At 45.6% G+C, this 13,796-nt stretch overlaps 1 protein-coding gene across 3 annotated transcripts in view; it reads left to right on the top strand.

The window, feature by feature from the left end:
- Positions 1 to 13,796, top strand: part of Spats2l (spermatogenesis associated serine rich 2 like) — a 165,848-nt gene that overhangs the window by 1,043 nt on the left and 151,009 nt on the right. The gene's annotated exons all lie outside the window — the stretch shown is intronic.

Here is a 13,796-nt window from a genome sequence, read left to right as displayed (position 1 = left end):
CTGGGTGTGGCCCGGCGGCCCGGACGCGGAGGTCGCGGTCCTCGCCTCCCCTGGGCGGCTGGCGGGGAGAGCCGCGGAGCCCGCCGGCCCTGCTCCCCGCGGGCGCCCCCCTGCGCTCCGGCTCCGCGCCGCCCGAGCTGCCCGGCCGGAGCGGGGCGCCAGGTCCCGGGCACCCCGCACCCCTGGGCCGGCGGGATTCGGGTGCGCGCGGCGAGGGCGCGCAGGACGGGCGGAGCGGGTGCGGGGGCCGCGGGACTGAGTGGTGTCCTCGCCTCCTCTGGGCGGATGAGACCCCCCCACCCCCACCCCCCGGGCCCGCAGGCGGCGGGCGGACCGCAGCCCAGACCCAGGGTCGTTTCCGAGACGCGGAAACAACTTGACTTTTGGGTATCTAGGGAGATCGCCAGGCTCCTTGCTCGCTGCTGGGAGGCCCTGTTCACTGCAGACACCCGGGTGAAGGATCCCAGCCTTTACCCGGACCGGGATGCGACTGGAAACCTCCTATCATTTCCTTCCCATCCTTGCGAGCGTGGAGGCTTCCAGTGCGCCAGTGGGGTTGGCGTTTGTGAACTTGAAGAGATTTCGGCACTCAGCAGCCCTGGTTTTTAAGCAGGTGCCAAGGTTGTTGAGACCCGACACTCTTCATTGAAGATCCTTTCTGTACAGCATTTTGCTTTGAGTGCAGTACGATCTCTGTAGCGTAAGGCTAGTGAAAACCCTTGAACTTCAACCACAGTGCCGTTCCTTCCTTCCGTGGAATATATGTAATATTTCATTTGCTTATTTAAAATACTGAAGTATCTGCCTCCTTTACAGCGCCGCAGGTTTTAAGGGGGTGGAGAGAACACAGAAATTTTTGAATCTATGCAGAATCGTGTGGTCTTTATACCACCATTCTATCTTGTTTTAGAGGAACAATTCATTGCTACTCTGACTGTTTTCCAGAGAGTAAGCAGATGTGCAATATGGCAGAGGAAAGAAAGGACAGGAAGTCAGAAATAGAAGACTATTCAAGTAATAAAACCAATTATGTTGAAAGAACTCTTTTAAAAGTTGCCTTCTGGATAAAATATTTTATGAGCCTTGTGAAATTGTGTTACTTAACCAAAGAGCAGTGTGCTGTGTAGATGGGGGGCAGTCTTATCAAGTAAGTGTAGTGCTTAAAAAAAAGAAAAATCTCTATTTGGTGTTTTTTGGTTTTCCTTTTTTTAACCGGGAGTGGGGAAGGGGGATCAACTTTGAAAATGATTTTCTATTTGGACAAGGCAAATACTACTTCAGCCTCTAATTAGAGTTTCGAAATAAACTCAAGCTGGGTTAAAACCTTTTCTGTGGAGCAACAGAACAGAAAACATGTCAGATTCCATATGGCTTTAAACAGATACACACATACACACCACACACACACCACACACACACACACACACACAGAGAGAGAGAGAGAGAGAGAGAGAGAGAGAACACAGACTAGCGCCAAAAGATAATTTGCATAAAAATACAATTACTTGACTGCAGAGAATATTTAAAAGATTGGGGGGGAACACTGAACATCTGGGAAAGGGGTGTATTAATTGGCAATTTTTGTCTCTAATCTCTGAAATATTAAATGACTTCCTAGGAATCCATTTAGTTAATGTGCTTCTGTAAGCAGGCAGAGTGGCCAGGACTCCTTTTGTGTTTGTTTTGTGTGGGGAGCACCCCGAAGAATTCTTCCGTTGTTAGTTTTTTCTGCCCACACTAATTTCAAGTGGCCATTGTGGAGAGAGGTGGCTACTGGCCGCAGAGGCTACTTCACCACGTCAGCGGTGATCAGAGGAGCAAAGGCTTCAGCCACAGCGTGGCAGTATGGAAAGCACTGCCAGGTAGGTCACCTTCTACATGGGAATGGCAGTTAAGCCTTAGAGATGACTCATTTTCAATCCTTTTCAAAAAATCAGTCTCTTGGTCTACAATCAGAGGATGGCATCACTGTTAACAGTGAGCATTCACCAATTTTATTTTTTTCTGGAAGGGCAAAGGTGGCCTTCCCTTGAGGACCTTTAAACGACTACCATCTGCATCTTAGGAAATAAATCAGGACAAGAAGCTTCGGTCCCAGTTTTGATAACATGGAAAAAGTAGAGGGTTGCTTCTGCTAAGATTTAGGCTGCTGCCACCAGGCTTACCACATGACCAGACAGTACATTTCATATGTGTGTGGTAGGTGTTGCTTAGTCACTGCTCTGTGGTCTGGCTTCCCTGGTGATCGCCTCTAGTTGCTTGACTGTGGTAGTCTAATCTGTGGTGGCTCTAGTGTATATGCACAGAACAGTAGCTTCTGTAAGCACGGCACAGCGTGTCAGGGCATACACCACGTGGACAGCGCAAATGGTTTCGTGTGTGGAACGTAACTCGCCTAATTGGTTAATTCTACCACCGTTCCACCTTCAGGTGGGATCGTGCAATTAAAATAGGGTTTTCATTATTCAAACAGTTAAAAAACAGTAAACATTTATGAGAGAAAAACAAACCTTTTATTCCCTTTCCTCCTTTTGAAGTCTGCTGTTATGAAGGTGTTTTTTTTTTTCCCTTAACACATCAAAATGGCTAATTTAGAGTTGTGAAGCTTGTTATATAAATAGGCCATATGTTGAATTTCTACTGAGGTTTGTCCATTCAGTGTATTGTAGTAACGGTTAGGACCCCCTGAGTACCATAGCAGAGAAACATGATCTGTGTAGGCACATATCGACAATACGTGTAGCATTTCCAGTATGCTTATTTGCTAGCTTCTTCCCTTATTTTCTAATAAACACCTATTAAACATTATCTACTCTCCTATCTTAGCAGCTATTTAGCTGTACTACTGATAAGACTCCATTCCTGCTTATCTGCTTTCTTAACAGAAAGCTGTCCTACTCTCAAGCCAAAGGCTATAGGCGTGAGATCACATTTCCTCACAGCTTCTATGAAGCTTGTACCTTCGATGATGAAAGTTCCTTTTGTTTCTTAATACTTTATGGTTTCTCCAGATCACCTGATCTAGGAATCCCTTCTACCAGTTTTGGTTTTTTTTTTTTCCAAATAGGAAGCTGCATCAGATCTTGCTAACTTTTTCTTGTGACAATTCCTCCCAGTAGACAGCCCTGTGTTTCCTTTCCTTCATTCCTCCTCAGAGCCTCAGCCATCAGCCTTCGCTGCCTGCTGGTGATTTTTACAATCTTCCCTCTCCATCTCTCAGCTCCACACTCCATGCTTTCCCACCATACCAACCTCCTACAAATGTGCATCCCCCGAGAGGACTTCTCCAGGCGTATCCTGCAGGAAACCTGTCACCAGTGAGCTCTGGCTTAATTGGTTCGAAGCCACTGCTGTTCTCAGTGCAAGATGGTTCCCAAATGAGTATGATCTGACGAAGGGTTTTTCAGCTTTATGGGATGTGCATTCAGCAGAAACCATACTTTGAATTTTCATCCCTTCCCCAGGGTAAAGATAAGCAATGTGATACTCTCTTGGGATGCTACAGCGTCTAGTGAGCCATGACGTCAGGAGGGGAAACAACGGATGCACTATACATGTCTGACCTGCAGCCCCTGGGCCACATGTGATACAGGATAGCTATGAATGGGACCAACACAAAATTGTGACTTACTTAAAATGTTGAGATTTCTTTGTTTGCATGTTTTTCTTGTAACTTGCTTGCACAGTTCTCCAGCATGAATATTGTAGTTGAGAACATTCTCTTGCAATGTTGGAAGGCCGGGTACCTCTTCCTGTGTTGCCAGTGGCTTTCCATGTAAGTACCCAATACTCACATCGAAATTGAATTAAACACTTCATTATAAAATAGTCTCTTTGTCAGATGGTTTTGTCCAGCAATAAGCGAATATAAGTGTCCTGAGTGTGTTTAAGGTAAACAAGACCAAGCTCTGATGTTCAGCAGAGTAGGAGCTATATTTCTAACTCATTCAGGGTTTACTGGGAACCTGTGTCCAAAGTAAGCCAAACAACACCTACGGTTCAAACACTTTCCAGCCTTCCTGCTCTTCACTGGCATAAGGTCCAACCTCCCAGTCTGTTTTTCATGTATTTTATACTCTTGCCCAAATTGAACTCAACAGTTTTATTTCCTGCTTCTTTCCAACACAAACCTCTGCCCCTTTGCATGGCTCCTTCTGCCCTGCTCATTTTCATTTCTTCCATTTTTTTTAATGCCCTGTTTGTTGTTGTTGTTGCTGCTTTAAAGAAGGTTTTATCTGTTTCCCTCTGACACAACCAGTCTTCAGAGTCAAACCTTGGTCATGTTGCCTTCACTGGTTTCTTCTTCTGCCTTTCTGTCTGCATTTTTCTTAAGTTTAGACTTTTGCTTAGATTTCTCCTACACCGTTGTTCCTTGCTTCCCCAGGTAGATTGCAAGCTTCTTGAGGGCACCAGTATGCCTTCTGACTGAAACAGCTACACGCCATTTGGTATAGCAAGTGTTTGACAGGTGCACCTGTGGAGGTAATAAGCTAGAAGAGGATTGTCCTTAAATCTTGGGCTTCCGCAGCATCTCTGCTTTGCTCACAGGTGTGTGTCGGAGGCCTGACACAGTCTGACTTTTAGTCACAACCTCAATAAAGGTGTGTTAACATAGAAATTAATGCTGACATTGGGTGAAAGGGAAAAGCATTTGTAGTAGGCTTCTGTCACGGAGTTTTTCCTCACCTTTCTTGGGCGGTTTTGACCAGTGTCTCCATTCATCAGCTGTGAGGTTCTGAGGCCTTAGCATTCCCAGAGTTGAGATAATGATGGTGCCTGGCAGTTGTGACCTGGAATTGAGAAGGCTGAAGTTATTTTAAGGTGGGATGATAAGTTCCAGTAGTGAGCAAAAACTGCAAAGCTGTAGGCTTATGCGAGTATTTTATATGTAAAAAATAATCAGGTGAAAGTCATCAGTGACATAAAGACTCTGTTAATTGTCCTTAAAACTCCAGACTATAATATGGCAGCGCTGTCCAGTGGTTTCATCTAAAAGCAGCCCTGTAGAATGGTGGGAAACTCATCTGGGAATCCATCTGAGAATGAGGCAGAAGAGACCTTGCCAAGTCCATTAGGGTAATGGTCCTCAGCCCTCTTACTGCTATGACCCTTTAATACAGCCCCCCACGTCATAGTCATGGTGAACCCCCAACCATACAATTATTTTTGTTGCTACTTCACAGCTGTAGTTTTGCTACTGTTATGAATTGTAATGAAAATACCTGTTTCCCCATGGTCTTACGTGACCCCTGTGAAAGAGGTGTTCACTGCAAGGGGGCTGTGACCCACAGGTTGAGAACCACTGCATTAGAGTGTATTCAAAGCAGAGTCCAATTCCTTAAACTTATTTTAAAGACTTATTTTGCAGAAGGCGTCTTCTCTATGAAGAGTTTACTCTGGCAGAAGACAATGTGCATCACACAGATGGCAGTCCAAGGGAGCTCAGAGGGGACGTTGTGGAAATGACAGTTGTTTGGGCTGATTTTTTAAAGGAATTGGATACGATTTTAGTAGCTATTATTGGGAATATAATGGGGAGGGAAAGCGTCTGCATGGAATAGAAACTTGATTTCCAGGATTTAAAAAAAAAAAAAAAAATCCCCGACCACCAGCCCTCAGTTGTATCACCACTGATCGTAGGCTGAAAGCCATCTAGAGTTCCGGGCACTGCTCATCTGAGTGTTCAGTAATGGAACCCGAAATGTAATGTGCATAGATGCCTCCTATAATCATATATGATGATACGTGCTGAACTGACCACAAAATAAAGCACAGAATGAATCCTGTACACTGTGTGACCGACCGGCTGTGTCCCTGGTATGTACCCAGCTCACTCGGAAGGCCAAGAAGGGCCTCCTGTGGGATGAATGTCACAGAAGCTGACACTTGCCCAGAAGTGTAAGGAAGGAGCTCCCTCCGGTTGTGATCCCGAGCAGCCAGTGCGGGGATGACCCACCGTGTCTACTGGAGCTCTGGAGCTGCATAAGCAGGCTGCTGATAGAGAGCCCTCGGTTGATTCTGTACAACTGCCCTCACGGACCCCAAAACTAGGAGTGTTGGGGACCCAACCTGAGACTTGGGGTGGCAAGGAAAGTTGTACATTACGGATTGTTCTGTGTTGTGAGGTGGTAAACAGCCATCGCTAACCATGTATGCAAATGGACTTTATAGGGCAGGGTCTTGCTTAGTTACACATAGTATGTTCCTTTGTCCTCAGATAGTCCTGGGAGGCCATCGAGGCCCCATTTTACTGAAAAGCAAAACAGAAGGCTAGAAAAGTTGATAGCAGTCTATAAAGCATGCATTAAACCTAGGCAGTTTGAGGGCAGGAATCAGACACGCTCTGTGATGAAGAAAGGATACAAAAATATACATCGGCATTTAAAAGGCCAACTGCTTAATTCTCTGCAGCGAGCAACTGAATATAGCTACCACAGTTACCACTTACAAATCTGCTTATTTCGATTTGACAGTGAACTTGCAAGGTAGAGTTTATGTGCCCCTGGGGACAGGAACACTGGAGCTCAGGGAACTTACAGAACTTGACTGAAAAGTTGCTGTGTGTCGGATACTCTGCTTGGTGTCTGAACCTCCAAGCGCCTGGCTTTTTCTTCACAGTGCCATGGGAGTGGTGCAAAGTAGAACTGAAAACATGTGTCCATCAGTTCTCTCCAGGCGCTGACCACTGAAAGACTGCTAGCCACAGCAAGCCCCCCTCCGCTGGAACTATGGCTCTGCATATGACCAACAGGTGATGGTCAGGTGAATTCCATGGTGTGTGATAGTGTGTTGAAGCCATAGCTTCAGTGTTCCAGAAGCAGGAACAACAACAAACTAGTGGACTCTTTCTGTCTTCAACCTGATTGATGTATGATATGTAGAGAAAGGAAGAGGAAAACTGTTGATTACACTGAGGCCCCCTCATGTCTTCTCCAGCCTCGGAATCCTCGGCGCTCAGCCTCTGCGTCCTCTGGACATTTATCCTGTGGCTGCTCATGTGTCTTGCTTCTGCCTGCCACCCCTGTGCCAGTGATTCTTCAATCTGTGTGTTTAGTTGAGAACCTTTGCTAGTGTTATCTCGGGTACTGTCAGCTAAGCAAGTCCACGGTGAGATCCATCTGCAGGCCAGCATGGGCCCCCTTTCTGCCCCACGTAGTGAAGCCACTCCAACAAGTTTAAAACTATGCGTTGCCCTAGAAGCCTCCCTTCCTCATCTCCTATGTTTTCTTGATCACTGAGCCTTGATAGAAGCTAGGTGACCACCTTTTCAGATTACCCAGAATCTGCCCTCTCCTTTCCCTACAGTCATTCCCATTGCTGTGTTGGGTCAGGTCCTCAGTCCCTCTCCTGAGGTTTATTCTAGTCGCTCTGCCTTCTGTCTGGCTTGCTTTCAGTCTGTTCATCACGGTGCTGCTTTTTCTAAAAGGCCAATCTAATCATGGCTCTTCACTTAAAATCCAGCACACTGACCGTAGCTGAGCATAAAGTCTAAGCTCCCTAGCAGGGCACAAAAGCTCCTTTATGATTCAGGCCTCCCTTTCAGGTGTGCAGCCATCACCTCTAATGATCCTGGGCTCTGCTGTCTGCTTCCATCCACAGCAGTCTTACCAAAGGAAGTGCGTTGTTATGAGAAAGAGTCGATGGATGGGAGGGATGGGGACAGAGGACAGTACCATAATTCCGCTACCACTTATGGCTAGTGAGCACTTGAAACATGGTTAATTCAAAGGTTGAAGTGCTGGGAATGTAAAAGACTTTATGGGACAACGGAGTAGTTTTTAAAAAATATCTCATTAATATAAGTGTGTGTGTGTGTGTGTGTGTGTGTGTGTGTGTGTGTGCATTCATACCAGCGTGAATGTAGTCTAGAAGCTGACCTTGGATGTCTTTCTCAATTATTTTTCACCTTATTTTTTGAGACAGGATCTTTCACTAAACTTATAGCTTGATACCTGAGCTGTATTGGGTGTATTCTGTCTTCGCCTCCCCTGCTCAGGAATTACGTTTCTATGTACATTTCTGTGCCTGGCTTTTTTTTTTACATGGACACTGGAGATTGTATTCAATTTCTCACGTTTGTGCAGCAAGCATTTTGCTGAATGAGCCATCTCCTAATCCCCTCGTTAGTATGATTTTGATTACATTCTAAGATGGAAATATTTTGTATTAAATCCACTAATGAAAATAGATTATTAAAACTAACTTCACGTTATTTTAGCCTAGCTACTAGAAAATTTGAAATTGCCTGTGTGGGTTGCATTGTAATTTTATTAGACAACATCACTACAGAATATCTCTGCCTTCGTAGGAAATGTGACTGGTACAAGCTCCACCCATGAGCCTTTGGAATGATTATGTCAGCTCCGTTGTACAGAGAAGCAACGGTTGTTCGGTTTCTCAAATTCAGAGGTAGAAAAGTGCTTTAGGTAAGATTCGGAATTAGAGAGACAGATCCCGAACTGCACAGCCCAGGGTCTTACACACAGCATGGAAAGCACAAATCCATCTCTCTCCTAGGCCTCCCTGGTTACTCTAGGAGCGGAGCAGGAGCCCTGTGGTGTGAGAGAGGGGGTCCTCGAGCTAGACAAGAAGGGAATACAAGCACACTCCTGGACGACTCCTACTTGTGAGGTAGGAGGAGGGATGATGAGGGCCATGTCTGTGAGATCCATTATCCTGCTTGTGGTCCTCCCTGGTGGGTTACATCACAGCTTCCAACTCGTTAGCTCTTAAGATCCCGAGCCAGTTCGTGAATCAAGGGGTTTCGAGTCAATAGTGTGCATATTGTACAGTCACTGTGCACCAAAGAAAACTGTGCCAGAGGCTGGTAAGTGCTCTGCAGAACTCATAGCCAGATGCCGAAGGAAGCCTTCTGGGCATCAGTTGACCCGAGAGGCTTTGGGAGAAGGGAGTGTGGGCTATAGAGACGCAGCAGATAGTGTGCCGTGTTCTGGGAGATTTACAGAACCTCCTGTATTCACAGTGGGGAAAATGATGGGACTCTTTGTCGGGTTGGAGCAAGAGGAAAGAACTTTCTCAGGGAAACCAAGACAATGGAGAGACAATTCTCAGAGGACCAGATTCCTGGGAAAGTCTGGGACAGGCAATGAGAGGGATTTGCACTCTGTCCTGTAGAGCCCTACCGTTCGGGAAAGAACCAGCCCCTGCCTTGACTTCTCTGGAAGCACCTGTTTTGATCTGCTTTACCTGATGAACATTTATATGAGGTGTTGTCAAGAGGGAATGTTCCACTGGTAAAAATAAAAATGGGAAAGTCACACAGCTACAGAAAAATGGGCCGAGAGGAGAGTGAGTGTGCCCGTGTGCCTGTTTGTTCTCTGTTTACAGGCCCTGGGAGCAGCTGGGGACTTCTGCAGAGGGAATGCCACCCCACTCCCCAGCATCTGTACCTTAGTGACATCCGATCCAGTGGACAGTGCATTTTGGTCAGGAAATCATAACTCAGCCTTGTTCTTGAGCGGTCAGATTTTCAGTCTGTGTGCCAAGCTCTGCTTTGCCTCCCATAAGTGCAAGTCCCGCTTTGAGCCCTTGTGAGAGAATCCTAAATCCTCTGACTGAAGGTCCTGTTGTGTCTCTTCATACCAGTATTGTCTTGAGCTGCAGATCCTAGAGCTGAGTCTCTTACTTTCCCCCGGGTCTACCAATAATGGGCAAAACATTTAATAGGTTATTTGCAGAATGGAATGCTTTCCTTGCATGCTGGCTGCCTTACTTTTTTTTTTTTTTTTCTGGTTGTGGTTATAACAAAATACCTAAGGGGGCACACTGAAGGTTTATTCAGCTTGCAGCTTTGGAGGCTGAGCGCTCAAACAGCACAGCGCTGGCTTTGGCAGGGGTCCAGGGAAATGATGGCCGAAGAGCATGTGGGTATGAGGAAGGGAATCTGTCTGAGAACAGGAAGCCAGAGGAGACAAAAGGCCTAGAACCCATTCCAAGGCTGTGCTCCCAGTCACCGAGGACCTCCCAGGAGGCCTCACTACCCAACATTGTCTGCCCCACGACCAGGCTCCCAACACATGAACCTTTGGGAGATAAAAGTATATTGACACTTTATACCACTGAGTGTCCCCTCGTTCCAGATGCCTGACAAGTGACAGCCATGCAGGTGGCCCCTCCGCCGACCTCTAGGCCCCGTTTGTACTGTGTGTACAACTGGAAGGCAAGGGGAAGGCAGGTATGGCGTTTATGTTCACAGATGGTACAGCCGTGTGGAAGGCTGGGTGGAGAAGGACAGTGGCTGCCTTTGTTGTGTGATTTCAGAACCCACAGCCCTGAAATATCAACAGTCTACTTTCCTTAACACATGGAAAATCTACATTGCAAAACTCTGTCTTTTTTTCCTACGCTGGTGTGTTTTAAAGGCAAAAGAAGCCCCGGGTGGGCATTTGGAAGCTGAGGTTTGATACCTGATATGGGCTGGCTGTATGAGCTGGCTCAAGATATTTGATCTTCCCGAACTTCGGTTCTGTCATGCACGAGGCAAAATTAGCAATATCTGCTGTTACGTTATGATTTTGTAATGACTAAATAAGACACTGTAAAGTCCAGGCTCTCGCACTTGAGTGCTGTGGAAGGGCTGACGTAAGCCTACTAGACACGTGGTCCCTGTCTTGCACTGCTCTTCCCTGAGGCTTAGAAAAGACAATAAAAAGTCTGCATCAAGGAGCTCAAACTCTGCCCGTTCCGTGGTGAAGAAAGTACCAGGAGGAAGCTGCCTTTGCAGCTTAGTTCAGTCCAACTCTATCACCATTTGCGTCTGTGAAAATTCTGGAATTGTGGGCATAGCATGAAGCCACGGGGTGGGGAACGCCTGTTTACATCCTCTGCCAGGATAGCGTGACAGTAAGCAAAGCAGGCTTTTGAATCCTGGAATAGTCAGGTGCGCTGCCGTCAAAATAAACTCGAGGTTTTTCTTTGCTGATAAATTACAAACAAAGGAAGTCACTAAAATACCCTGAAAAGGAAGCTTCATGTAGAAATTAGAGACCGGGGAGTGTTCTTTATACCCATTTGGTTGGAACCATTCTTTGCTTAACTGTGGGTGTTGTGGAAGTTCTTTTGTTGGGAGCTTTGTTGCTTGCAGGGAAAGAAAAGCTTTCGAACATCAAAAGAGACCGATTTCGATTAGAGGCATTCTTGCTCCAGTGTAGGCTGACTTATGCACATTGTGCTGACTGCTAGGCACCTGACCAAGGGAACCTTGGGACTGACGTTCTGGAAACAGGAGTAGAGTCTGAGCAGATGTAATGCCATTTGTGATGGGCAGCTAGAGTGTGCGTGGCCCTGTGCTCACTGAACGGGAAACTGGGAGCTGCGAGGCCGACCACTGTCCTGCTTCAGACCTTTGTCCCTTTATGTCTCTGATGAGATCTGAGTGGTGGACGGCAGTCAGTACAGGGGTCTAACCTCCACAGTCCTGATGCAGTTGACTGTCTTACCGTAACTCCAGAACCTTGTATAGATACGGTGTCACTGAGTGTCCGTTGCCAGCCTGGAACGCCCTGTAGACCAGGGTGGCCTCAAACTCACAGAGATCAGCCTGCCTCTGCTTACCTGCTGGGATTGAAGTTATCCACCATCATGCCTGGCTAAGGTCTTTTAAAAAAATACTACTTAATGCTCAGTATCAACTCTTTTATTTCTCCATAGTCCATGAGCAAGAACTGTTTCAGTTGTGAAGGGTGACATCGACTCAGTTTTCCATGCAATACTAATTCTTAATTTCCAAACTTTTGATAGAGTTTCATCTTCTGGACTCTTCTGGATTGCGTTTCAAGCAGGTCTTCCCCACCCCCCATTGATTAAGGCACGGCATATTTAGAAAATGCTCATATAAAAGGTACTTGTAGCACCCACATGTAAGTTTCTAAGAAGAAATTAGAAAGATTGTGGATACCGTAGTTTGGTGTCAAATATAGGAATCCCATTTGAACCCACCCAGGAATGGGTACTTGACACGCTAATGATGCCAGGTGACACTAAGGACAGTTTGCAACGCTCCTAGGTCTGAGCTTGAATAGTGTTGGGACTTGCATTACTGTGAGCACACTGCTGTTTGGTGTAAGCACAGGTAGACGGAACATATCTATCTCTTAAGACCTCTTCTTCACAGTGCATTGAAATCTTCTCGGGCCCTTTCCCCATCTGTCTTGCAAAGGCATGGCATCCCCTCGCCATGCCGCAGAATGGGCTGGCGTCTTCCGAGAACTCTTGTGTTTGCTACTCAGACTCTCCTTTTCAGGGTGATAAGGTCCCAGTGTCAGCCAATACTTCTCATCCTGCTAACTCTCTTCCACCATGCTGTCCGTTTCTCCCAAGAGGCCATCTCTCCAGTTTGGATCTGAGATTCCGAGTGGCAGAAAACATACAACTACTTGTCTCTTTTGACCATGAGTGATCTTCATTAACCTAGTCAATGTCATGAAGGCCTCCTCTGTAAGCCAAGACCAGCCTATCTCCAGCTCATATATGAAGGCAAATAACACCCCCCCAGCCTTTTTCCTAACCCCTGCTACAACACCGGGACCCGTCCTCCGCCCAAGCAATCAATTCTAAATCAGAGGATTCAGTCAGAGGACTCCACATCTATCCTTAGGTTTTGTTGTTGTTATTGTTGTGTTTTGTTTTGTTTTTGTTAAGTTACTTTTTTCCCCCCCTTGTGTTCAAGACAATTTTGAAAGCTAGTTTTTAATTGTTTGTTATTGATGCTTTCATTAACTTCTCAAGTGCATGTGTGAGGTTGTGGTTTGGTTTGGTATGGACTGGGTTTTTTGCAGTTTGGGGAATGGATCCAGGGTTTCCCATATACTGGCAAGCACTCTGTCACCAAGTCACTCCCTGCCTTCACTCTGAACAGCTGGAGTCTGTGTCTTTCTGCAGCACGAGAATGTTGTCAGTTTTTAAAAATAAAAGCTGGCGCCATGATCTCACATTTACTTTGTGGTCAAAGAGAGTACGGCAAGGAAGTCTTAGCCCATTGCGTTACTTCTTCTCTTTAAAAAAAAAAAAAAATACTGAAAATTGCTTTCTAGCACATTATTCAGCTCATTCTTACAGAATCTTGTTCTTAAAACAAATCGCTGAAGGGACAGGAAATTACTCCCTTTGTGTCTCTCCAACATGTTGTTATGTTCACACCTCCTAGGAGAGACGGGACCAGGCTGAGACGTGTCCAAACAGTAAGCTGACACCTACCGACGTGCTCCTTCTGTGACAGGATCAGAGCATGGCTATGACAGAGAAATGTGTTGATGGCATGATGTCCATTATGGATGTTTTCCCCAAGCAGAATAGTCTGTTTTATTTGCAAACTCCTTTTTTTTTCTTCATTTTGCAAAAAAAAAAATAAATAAAAAAAAATAGTACTTGGACTTTTTAGATTAATGTCAAATATCTTTCCAGTAATGCACAGTGCTTTCATTATTGCTTTGTAATATTTATGCACAAAATGATTTTAATATGCTTTTCTTTTTGCCTTGAACTAGATGTAGAAAAGAGTACAAGGTTAGTAGTCATAAGAAACTCAAAACCATGTGGTTGAGGCATGAACTATTGCCTCGTTAAAAGAGTAGTGTTCATATTAATATTTTTGAAGTATTCTCACACATCTTCTCATGTGAAAAGGTTGTGGAAATATACATATTCATTAACCTTAGAAGCTATAGAAGTGGAAACAAGCAGGTTAAAACACAGCTTAAATTTTAGCACCTGGAGATTGTCACTGTTGAAGTTCGGTGTGTTTCCCTTCCGGATACACATTTTGGGGTGGTTGTGGG

The sequence above is a fragment of the Psammomys obesus genome, unplaced genomic scaffold, assembly GCF_907164565.1.
Source record: "Psammomys obesus unplaced genomic scaffold, mPsaObe1.curated_primary_1811, whole genome shotgun sequence".
Lineage (NCBI taxonomy): Eukaryota > Metazoa > Chordata > Mammalia > Rodentia > Muridae > Psammomys > Psammomys obesus.
This window is presented reverse-complemented; position numbering and strand designations above follow the sequence as displayed.